Here is an 11278-nt window from a genome sequence, read left to right on the forward strand (position 1 = left end):
CTACATATGGATCTTAAAAGACTCAGAGCAGCATTTCAGCTCTTGATTCCTCAGTTGCTCTCTGAGAACACTCAGGAATCAGAAAAAGGATGAGAATTACCACAAGTTGAAGCTAGACAGGAATACATAGCAACAGACAGACAGACAGACAGACAGACAGACAAAGCCCATATGATTCTTGACTCTCAGGAGTAAGCTGTATGGTTATCATGCTTTAAAAGAAAGGCATGCTTCTGGATATTTCTTATTCTGTGTCCATACCTGAAAACACTTTAACCCCTGGCCCCAAGTATTTCTCCACTTAATATGGGGATATTAAAAGTGTTCCAAAGCCAAGGTTATATAGTCCAGACAGTACATAGTCATTGCTAATCTCCAGATGATCCCAATATGCTGACAGGTTTGAGAAGGACTGGTTCCCAGGCAAACTTGTGTTCCCACGGGTGTCTAATGTTCTCCTGCAGCCTCCAGGCCTGTGCCCTGATCCTCCAGAGAGGCTCTATCTTAGCAATGAGGAAGTTGCAGCTCTAGAACAGTATGCCTATCCTCCCAATCTGCTTTTAGGATTCAGGGATGTTTTTAATCTTTGAATCCCAGGGCTAACCCTATGCTGCATTGTTGGGACTTAATACACCCATGGACTCGATCCAAAGAAAGACAACGATACAAATGCTGATCCTTAAATGCTTCAGAAAAAGTAATCATTTAAGGTATGCAGGATGCATCACTTGGTGAAGTATTCCACTTCAGAGAAACATCTCATTGGACTAGTTAAAATAAATTAGATCCCATACAGAACTGCCTTCCTCGTTGTAAGGAGCACATTAGAAATACATCCTATGATAAGCAACGCAGCGTTTCTCAGTCCCCTTTCTATCTTTAGTGGACTGTATGCTGCTTCCAAGTGTTATTTTATGTTGCAGGGGTTTATAAAACCGAATTAGATAGTTCAAAATTATTTACAAGATATATCATGTAAGAGTGATTATTGTGGTCTTCATGCTGTTGATATGACCATTACAATTCAGAAAAAAATTTCACATAGTAAATTTTACCACAGTCTAGTCCTAGACAATAAGTCCAGTCTTAAACACTTTTTTTAAAAGCTCCTTAAAATCCTCTGCTCTTTGGGTTGCCTGACTGTTTTATAATCGCAGTTATGTTTCACAGTCTAACAGTATGCTGGGCTTTTCTTCTCTGCTAGATTTTCATATAGGAAACCTAAAAATAAATCGGATTTAGGAACTCTTCCAAAATGGTAATGTTTCTTATCTGTGTGCTGGTTGAGCTCATCAGACAGCAATTAATTACCAATTAATACCCACTTTCACTCATCCAGAGTAAATATAAAAAGAGAGAGAAAAAATGTCTTTTTTGTATGTGCTTCCACACTTGTGAAAGCCAGCAACAACTTATTATTCATGGTCTCCAAAGTGGAAAGGCAATTGAAAGGTGTGCGGATAGTTTGTTGTTGTTGTTTTGTTCTGTTTTTCCAAGATAAGACTTGTCTGTGTAACCCTGGCTGTCCTGGAATTCACTCTGTAGAGCAGGCTAGTCTCAAACTCAGAGATCCACCTGCCTACCTCTGCCTCCCGAGTGCTGGAATTAAAGGTCTGCACCACCATGGCCCACCAGGCTGGCTGGCTGGTTTTTAATGTCCATTTGACACAAGCTAGATTATTTGGCAAGAGGGAATTTCAACTGAGACGTGCCCCCAACCATACTAGCCCTTGGTGAATTTTCTAACTGATGATTGATGACAGAGGGCCCAGCTCACATGGAAGGGAGAGGGGCTACCATCCCTGGCTTGGTGGTCCTGCATACATCAAGAAGCAAGCTGAGCCTGGCCAATAAGAAACATTTTCCCATGGCCTTTGCATCAATCCAGATGCCGGGTTTTTACATTGAGTTCTTGTCCTGATTTCCTTCAGGGATGCAGTGTGACTTGAGAGTTATATGCTGAAATGAACGCTTTGGTTTGGGTCCTGGTGTTTAGTCGCAGCAATCAGCTATTTCAAAGCTAGCTTCTGTGGGTATCAAGTGCTCTTCCTCAGGTGTCTGCACCTAAATGAAAAAGCTAGACACTCAGACCCTCCTCACTGGAGCAGCAACGCCCACACAACACCTAGAAGCTTGTAGCTCTGTGGGTGGCAGTTGGGTCCCTCTACTGCCAGACACCGCAGCAGGTCCAGATAGATGCAGAACAAACAAGTGGACCTCACTTCTTCACCTGACTACCAAAAGGAGCAAAGAAACCTCCATTCTGCTTGGGGTCTTTGGGGCTATTGAAATCATCTAGGGCTGTCTTTTGCACTGCTCACAGCCACGCAGGCCACCTTCACCAAGGGTACGCATCATCTTGAGGGCCACAGGCCGAAGCTGTTTCAACCAAGAGAGACAGACTGAGCGGGGGCGGATGGGCTTGGGCGGCACTCACAGCCCACACGCTAGATAAAGACCGTGAGGGCGAAGTGGGCGCCTGAAGGGAAGGAATAGGGGAGTCACGAAGTCTCCTGTACTAGGGACCGCCTCTTCTCGCAGGGGCCGCCCCAGTTCCGCATTATTAAGCGGCAGCTCAGGTAAAACAACCACCCCCAAGTAACCCGTCTAGGCCTGTGATGTGCGCCCGGGGAATAGGGTGTGCGGGGGACACCAGCGGAGAAGGGGGACCATTCAGACGGAGGGGTGAGCCGACAGTCTATTACCCTCGCACCGCGGCCTCTGTCTCATGGGGAAAGGCGTGCAAAGCACAGCCCACTCTATATAACATCCTTGAGCCCGACTCGGTTATCCGATGGCTAGAGGGGTGAAAGCTTCCCCCGCGTTCCCCCGGTCCCTGGGTCTCTTCACCCCTCCTCAGGACTCTTGGTTGGGTCCAGGGAGGGACGCGGAGGGCAGCGCTCCACGTGCAGCCTCGATCGCCCAGCTCTCGGCTTCTTCCGCCGCTCGGTCTCCGCCTCCGACTTGGGGCGGGGCGGGGCCTCGGGCCGGGAGGGCGTGTCTCGGGCGGGCCGTGGGCGTGGACTCGAGGGGGCGGAGCGGAAGGCGGGGGCGGGGGGCGGGGCAGCTGCCGTGTTGGTCTGGCCGCAGCAGGAGTGCGGGGAGCTGCGAGTAGGCTCGGCGCCGCTGGAGCAGACGCTGGTTCTGAGTCGGACGCCTGGCGCTGGCGACTTTAGAGGTACGCGCGGGAGCGGGCGCCGGCCCGCTGGCCCCCTTTCTGGGACGGCGCGCCCTGGCCGCCGCTGTGCCCCCTGCTGGTCTAAAGTGCGATTCCTGGCTTTGCCGCTCTCGGCGTCTTTCTTCTTTCTCACGGGGCTCTCTGGGCGTCGGGCACCGGGCGGGCAGGTCGCCTCTCCGCGAGTTGGAGCTCGCCCACACCGGGGCGGGAGGCCGGGGGCCCCCGGGCAGCCTCGGCCGCGGGGGAAGCGCAGAGCTAGGGAACCGGGCTCTGCGTTCCTGCGCCCCGATCTTCGGGACTCTGGCTCGAGGGGCGCCTGCCTGTAGCACCCCTTCTGTGACTAGCTGGGACCAGCGGTGAGTCCCGTGTACCCGAGCGATGTGCGGTGTTGCCTGTTGTGCGCGCAGGCCGGCCAGCCAGCTTCGGGAAGGCTCCCCAGCGCGGCTGTCCGGTGTCCCCCCCGCCAGTGCCTAGTGTGGGAAACCCCTGAAGGGGGCCTCGGGGACACACGAGTCCGGGGTGCGGCCTGCAGAATTTTGGTTTCTGGAGGAACTTAACACGACCAGGTAAAGGAGACCACTAGCCTCCCCTCCGGGAATGTGGACAGCTCAGGGCCACCCATGTGAAGTCTACAGGATTTAAACAACTTGGAGTTCTGGAATGGCTTAGCCTAATGGTGGAGCGCTTTCTTAAAGGCAGGGATAGATGGAAAGCTGTCAAAACAAGCACATTTAAAGTTGGAATAAAAGCTGACACAATTTTCAGACCGTACAGTTGTGTGGCTAGTGTCGGAAGAAATACTGGCTCAGTGGCCCCCTTACATCTTTTGGGGATTTGTTTATTTATTTATATAAGCAGCCAGTCTGTTTTGCTAGCATTGCACCCGGGAGCTGTGTAGTGCCCACAGTGGAGAAGGAAAACTTGTGCAAGGATTCTCGGCACGTTTGAACGTGGAAGGGAAAGTGTACCTTGCCAGATTTTCCACGCATGATTCCTCCCCCTTTCTTTGGACCGAGTGAGGTTTGTTGACCGGTTTTCGAAGCATCTACCTACATTTAGTTTTTGCACGAAATACCCCCTGTTGCCACAGTGTGTACTTTGGGGATTAGAGAATGCTTTTGGAGAAAGCTGCTAGTGGCTTCATTTTCCAAGAATGTAAGTCATTTCCTTTCTGTGGTTTCAGGGAGTTGATATTTCACAGCATCAAAAACTCTGTGGGGAAATTTTTCCGTAATACATCTGTCATTTAAAAGGCTTGTGACTTTTGAGTTTTCTTAAGAGCAGTGCATAAATTTAGGCCCGACTTTGTTAAAAGGACAAAAAGAGTTTTTGTTTGTTTGTTTTCTTTTATCCCGAATCTAAAGTATTGAGACTGCTGTAGAAAGTTTTAACAGCCAAGACCTACAAATGGCTTGCAGGATGGAGAGTGGGGGAGGGGAAGAGAGCAGAAAGGAGCAGGAAAACAGATGCCTTTTGCTCAGGTCCTTTGTAGTAAAACTTCTCGCACCTAATCATTTTCCTTGGGTGTGGTTTTGAGAAATTATAGTTTTACGTTAAAAATGAGAATACTCCACAATTGGAGGTGGTTGACATTGAAATGTGAGGGTTTTAGGGGGAGGGTATGTTTGTAAACACACCGACTTCATATTTCATAGTAAAGTAGACCTCTGGTAGGTTATTGGATGGAGAGGGTCCCCCAGCGGATATCCTATATCAAGCTATCTGCAAGATATCTTCTCCAGAAAGCTGACTGACTGTAATTAGAACTCCCCCCCACACTCCCCCCTTACCCCCCCCCCCCCCCCCCCCCTTCCCCCCCCCCCCCGTGCCCATCTACCCGCTTTGAGTTGCTTGCAGGAATACCTGCGATCTGACACTGATGGGCCAACACTAACCACAGTTGTTGCAGGGCTCAAAAACATTTTGAGACAGAAAAATCTTTCTGTCTTTTTCCATTGCTTCCTTTTTGGTGTTAGCAGGGGTAAGACATCAATTTCAGATACACAGTCTGAGGGTGTAGATACTCCTAGCTTTCAGGAAAATACCTGAAGGCAACCCGGGCAGGCTGAGGCCCTTCTCTTAAAACAAAATGCCAGTGTGCACTACAGGTTTTTAAAAATCTGTCATTCCACTGAGTTGGCTGAATTGGGAGCTGTTGAAGACCATTCCACATTTAACTATGCTTATAAAGCTTTTGGCTTTCAGAACTTATGACATAATGGGCTGTGTAGCCTTTTGTGGCAGTTGCTTGGAATGCAGGTTTCAAATAGAATTGTTTTGGACTGCGCCCTCAGTTTTTAAGAGTTCTGTGTAAATGACTCCTGTCTCACAACTAACTTTCTGATAAAGGAATTCTTTGTAGTTTTCAACTTGGTTGTTTTACATTTTGATTTCTAAAGCCATGTTTTCTTTCTTTCTTTCTTTCTTTTAAATAAAACCTGCAAACAATTATTTTATTACATGAAAGCCAGTACCAAGAAAAGATTAATTCAGTCCAGATGTAGAAATGTATGTGAATTGTAGATTTGGATGATCTCAACAAGTTTCCCTTTTGTTGATGAGGCTGCCTGGATCCCAGATGGCATCCACAAATTATCCCATAGGCCTGTTTCTGAATTGAAGTCTGAATTTCATGGGCTTTCTCCAAAGTCTCTTTAATGTTATTTTAAATCTTCTCAAGAATAGAAAGCTTTCTGCACGTACGCAGAGAGGGCTATTTTCCTGTTACTCCTAATAAGTCCCTCATAGTGTTCCAGTGTAGTACATGGACCCTGCTTCTGCGGGGAAGGCCAGGAGGTGTATATCCTTTAGGGTAACTCGCCTTAAAGAGCGTTGGTTTTAGTTATTTGAGTCTAGCTTTTTTCTTTTTCTTTTCTTTTTTAAACAGGGGTGGAGGGGACAAACAAACACATTTCAGGTGTTTACAGTCTTCCTTAGAATTCAGCAGTAAGAGTTTGTGGCTTCAAGTGTATCGTGTTGTTTGACTAATCTCAACCCTCTTCTCCGTCCTTACTCTAAAGAAGCACAGTTTAAACAAGAAGATGGAGTGATTGTTTTCCTAGAGACAGGGTTCCTCTATGTAATGGCCCTGGGCCTGAAACTCACTCTGTAGACTATGGTAGCCTTGAACTGGAAGAGATAGGCCTGCCTCTGCCTCCTTTGTGCTTGGGTTAAAGATGTGCACCACCACACCCAGCCAGACTGATAGATTTGTAACACCGGAGTTAAGAGAGCTCTGTCTTGGTTGGACATTTCCAACCAAGTGTTTTTTAGGAAGTCTTTGTATGATTGTGGAATTGGTTTTTTTGTTTTGTTTTGTTTTTGTCTTTTGGTTGGGTTGGTTTGGTTTTTTTGAGACAGTGTCTCACTGTATATAACTCTGGCTGTCCTGTGTAGACCAGGCTAACCTCAGACTCACAGAGATCTGCCTGCCTCTGCCTCCTAGTACTAGGATGAAAAGTGTGAACCACCTGGCTTTTGTATGATTACGTAACTACACATTTGGTAACTTTGCTATGTTCTGGTTATGCGTGAAACGTGATTTCTGTGAAGGTGTTTTATGAGTAGTGAAATTGTAATTAAAACCCATCTTCTCTAAAGCTAAGCAGGAAGAGTGGTATTGCTGCCTCTCTGGCTAAACTTTGGATGGGGGATAGTTGAGAAGAGAGCTTTTCAGTTTACCCATTGTCTTGGGGAAGGGCTTTACTGACCTACATAAGCAAGAAGGAACAAATTAAGGGATAATTTGAGAGGAACTAGATAGCAGGATATTGAGCGCTGGGTTACTTGGAAAATTTAAACTTAGAAGGATAAATAGTAAAAATCAATGTTGAAGTAGGGAGAACTTTTTATCTGAAAATAGAAATTGAAAGAATATCTTTCTAGCTGGGCAAAGAGCAAATTCGGAATTGATGTGCCTAGGGGTCTGTATACAGCCTGGAATGGGCTGGCAATTGATTGTTGTCCTGGAAACCTTGCCCCGCTTATGTTGATTCACTAGTTTGCTGTTAAGTCATGTGTATGGACTGAATGTCATTATTGCTCACCCCCACCCAGCCACATCTCCTGTCAAAGAGTGGAAACTTTTGTATGTAAGTGCTACTGATTATACCGACATTTAATTGGTCAGAAGTGTTTTAGAAAGCTATTAATACATTCTTGATTAAAAACTGGGACCAAAGGGTGCTTCAGCAGCAATGCTGACATTCTTAGGTTTGGGGTAGAAGTAGGCACTTTGCACACTCATTATGTTTCATGATTTAGTGGTGTAATTACTTTTGGTGCAAGTTTGTATATGGTCACTCTTTGTATGCATCGAGTGGATTGATTGTGCAGTATATCAAATTGATCAAAGAAAGACTACAGAACACTGAGAAGGAGAAGAAAGGAAAAAAAAAAAAAAAACCTGATCTGACAACTGGCTCTGTTGCTCCAGGAAGAGAAAAATGTGTTCAAACAAACTCACAGATGAACCAACTAGAGTCTTAAGGAGAAGGCAGCATTTACCTGGGGCTTCCCCCGACTTTGTCTCTAGCTCAGAGTTTTCTTGCTTTTCTTTCCCCCACTCTGCGTGCCCATTGAGGCAGAGTTCAAATAGTAAGAAACTAAGGATTCGGGCATTAACCAGGTGACTGTGTTTATCATGTTCCCACAGGGCAAGATTCTGATCAAAAGCATCAATTTAGATACAAGGGCATCCTTCGTGGATTATCCTGGGGTATCCTCAGATGCTTTCCAGCAATCTTGTGATTTATAGAAAATGATGTTTTATATTAGCGTAGAGCCATGGTGTCACAGAAGAGAGAAAGTCTTCCCTAAAGTAAAGCAAACTCAGGAGCTGGCTCTCTGGCCACATTAATAGAAATGTAGTTAATGTTCTCCCCACAGGAAACAGCATGTGCTGCACAGTTTCAGTGGCTGGCTGGCTTTCTTTCCTACCTTTTGGTCCTTACTGGTCCTTATTTCTTTGAATCTGTTGCTCACTTATATGTGTCCAGAGAAGTGCACAACTCAGAATCGTCTGGTCCAAAGCTATCCTGGGCCAAGGATGACCACCATTCCGATTTCTTATCTAATAGGTTAGTTTTGATCTGTTCTTGGATTTCCTCTAAATGCGATCAAATATAGATTGTTGGTTGGTTTTCTTGTTTATTTTCCCTTCTGGGGGGTTGTGTGGTGTGTCTTCTTTAGCCCCACGGTGTCACGTTTTACATAGAAATCGGTGTTAAGTGTTGGCAATTAATATGTCTGTTTCCGAATTCTACTAATGTACACTTGGGTAGTGTGTGGGAATGACAGGTAGTGACTAATCTTCTGATGACTTCAATAAAATTTGAGTACTTCAGAACTGAGAGTATAATCTTAAGATTAAAAGCAACAGAAATAACTTCAAAAACAGGGTATGGAAGGATGAAAAAGGTCAGGAGCAGCAGCCACACTGCGGGATCTACGTGGAGCTCAAGGTTTATGGGTTACAGTTCAAATCGTGTCAGTAGCCCGTGGCCAGACTTCAGCTAAGCATCAAAGATAGGCAAAGGGGCCTTAGGTGACCTATCAGCTAACCATCGTTCTTTTAGAGGTGGGATGACTCATACGAAGTCTCACCCTAAGGACCATGCCACCTGGGAGCTTCTCCGGACCTGGTGCAGTCCAGCCAGTTGCTAAACAGAGGGCTGCTGCCCTGACCCGTGCAGGGTTTGCCCTGCAGGGGAGAACACAGGGCTGGAGCCCAGTGCTTCCCATTCTAGGTTGCCTGGAGGCTCCGCGCCTAGAGGATGATTGCCCTGTTCCGATTCACTCCACACTGCTGTGTGGCTCTGCTCAGATGGTCCAATCTGTCTGTCAAAATGGATCTGTAGTGAGATGATGTCTCGGTTCCTCTTTTCCCCTCCACTGGTGCTCTCCACACTGAGCTGTTGGGATTTCTTTCTTCCCCCTTCTCCATTCATCTCATCTTCCTCCTGTCTAGGCTGGCCAGTAAGGTGTTGGATTGCAAATGCCGAGTGGGTATCTTGAGGACCATCTTTAAAATAATTTATTTTTATTTTATTTTGTGTCCATTGGTGATTTGACTGCATGTACATTTGTGTGAGGGCGTCCGATCCCCCTGAAACAAGAGTTACAGACAGTTGTGAGCTACGATGTGGGTATCAGGGATCAAATCCCAGTCCCCCAGCATTACATATAGCCAGTGCTCTTAACCTCTGAGCCATCCCTCCATCCCTCTTGAGGACCTTTTAATTTGCTGTTGTTTCCTCCGTTTATGCTTTTCCCCTCTCTGCAGTTTCCCTTTCTCTGCATCTTCTCCCCCAGCAAATAAATATCCTCAAAACCATCCAGTCTTCACCAAAAACAGTGTTGAAATTCTGATGTTGAGTGCTGTGACCCACCCAGAAAGTGCTTAACAAGAACCCTAGGACGGTGATCTCACTGAGAGACCCAGTGATGAACCCAAGAGCTTGAGAAGGATGTGGAGACTCACTCTCTCATTCTCCCTGAAGAATAGAGGACATTTTCATGGTTCCAGACAAGGTACAATATTTCAGTTTAGGCCCATTAAAAAGGTGACAGTGGATGATAGAATTACAGAAAATTTAAGTAAGAGCATGTCACCATCATCCCTGTTGGAATGAGGTACTACTTTCAGCAGCAGAATTTAATCATGGATAATCTTGGAAATGTTCAGATAGACTGACCAAAGATCTGGAGCTCTGATGCATGCCCAGTAAAGTCACAAGAGGAAAGGCCATGACATTTTGAGGAGAGTATAAAAGAGGCAGGGAAGTAAGATGAGGGGTTTTGTTCGTTTGTTTTTTCCAAGACACTGTACAACCCTAGCCGTCCTAGAACTCTGTAGACTAGGCGGGCCTCAAACTCAGAGATCCATCTGCCTCTTCCTCCTAAATGCTGGGATTGCAAAGGTGTGTGCCACCACTGGCTAGCAGATGAATTTTTTTTTTTTTAAGTTAGCAGGTACTCATTTTACACAGTGATAGGTTTCAAAAGATGTTTCCATTCACATGTGTCATGGGATTTGGCTGTGTGTACCCCTCCCTCCCTCATGCCCTGCCTTTATCCAGCTATTATTGCTTCTCTTTTTATGTCATAGGCACTCACATAAGAATTTCATACATGTATATAACATCTAGGGACCATGTATTCAAGAAAATGTGATATATGTCTTTCTGACTTTGGCTTAATCTCATTTAAATGATTTACTTTATGATTAAGTAACACACACACACACACACACACACACTCGGGGTCGGGGTACCAAATTTTCTTCACTCTTTCCTTTGCTGGTAGGCACCAGGCTGACTCCAGAGCAGCCTGTCATCATGACTGTGTGTCTCTAGTATGCTGGCCCAGATTCCATTGGGTAGCTTCAGAGTCACTCCCTGGAAACCATACTCTGCTGTTCTCCATTGGGTAACTGGAGAAATTACCCGTGCTTTGCATCTCCTTCTCTTCTGGAAAGTGATGGGTGATAGAAAGATTACCTGTCCCACAGGGTTTTTGTGATTGTTAGATGAAATGGTACATGCAAGACAAGCAGCCTGGTTTTCGACATACAGTAAGCAGTCAAATGGTTTTACCTATTACCAAGAGGAAACTACGTATGAAAAGATAAATAGGCTTTTCCAAGGTTGCCTTTGTTTACTGCTAGTTCATCAGATTTTCTTCTCAAGAAAAGCAGGCAACAAAACCTACAGGACAGCCAGGGCCATACAGAGAAACCCTGTCTCGAAAAAAAACAAACAACAACAACAAAAACCCTATTGATTTCTGTTCAAATATTGGACAGTTTGTGCTGCAGGAGGAGCAGCTGGCCTTTGCCACTGATCACTAATTGATGGAAAGAAGTTCCCTCACCTCCCTTCTAATTGGGATTTTCCTTTACAGATATCAAGCCATAAATCCACTTATTAAAAATATCCTCTTTATGGTCACTAATGTTGGGTAAAGTACTTTCAAACTTAAGGGTAGCAGAGGACCCTGGTTTCTGCTCATACACCCTGTAGAACTTCCCATGAGCCCTTTTAGAGAAAGCGCCAGTACTGGGATGAACAGTTGTTTAATACACACACACACACACACACA

General features: G+C 45.8%; 1 protein-coding gene across 6 annotated transcripts in view; it reads left to right on the plus strand.

The window, feature by feature from the left end:
* Positions 1–11278, plus strand: part of Frmd6 (FERM domain containing 6) — a 242514-nt gene that overhangs the window by 160338 nt on the left and 70898 nt on the right. For 3 of the 6 annotated variants that reach the window (XM_031357083.1, XM_031357089.1, XM_031357088.1), the window contains exon 1: positions 3035–3178. The exons of the other annotated variants lie outside the window; for them this stretch is intronic. The gene's annotated coding sequence lies outside the window, so the exon portion shown is untranslated. Of the gene's footprint in view, positions 1–3034; positions 3179–11278 lie in introns of those variants that run through there. 6 annotated transcript variants of the gene reach the window in all.

The sequence above is a fragment of the Mastomys coucha genome, unplaced genomic scaffold (genome assembly GCF_008632895.1).
Source record: "Mastomys coucha isolate ucsf_1 unplaced genomic scaffold, UCSF_Mcou_1 pScaffold6, whole genome shotgun sequence".
Classification (NCBI taxonomy): domain Eukaryota; kingdom Metazoa; phylum Chordata; class Mammalia; order Rodentia; family Muridae; genus Mastomys; species Mastomys coucha.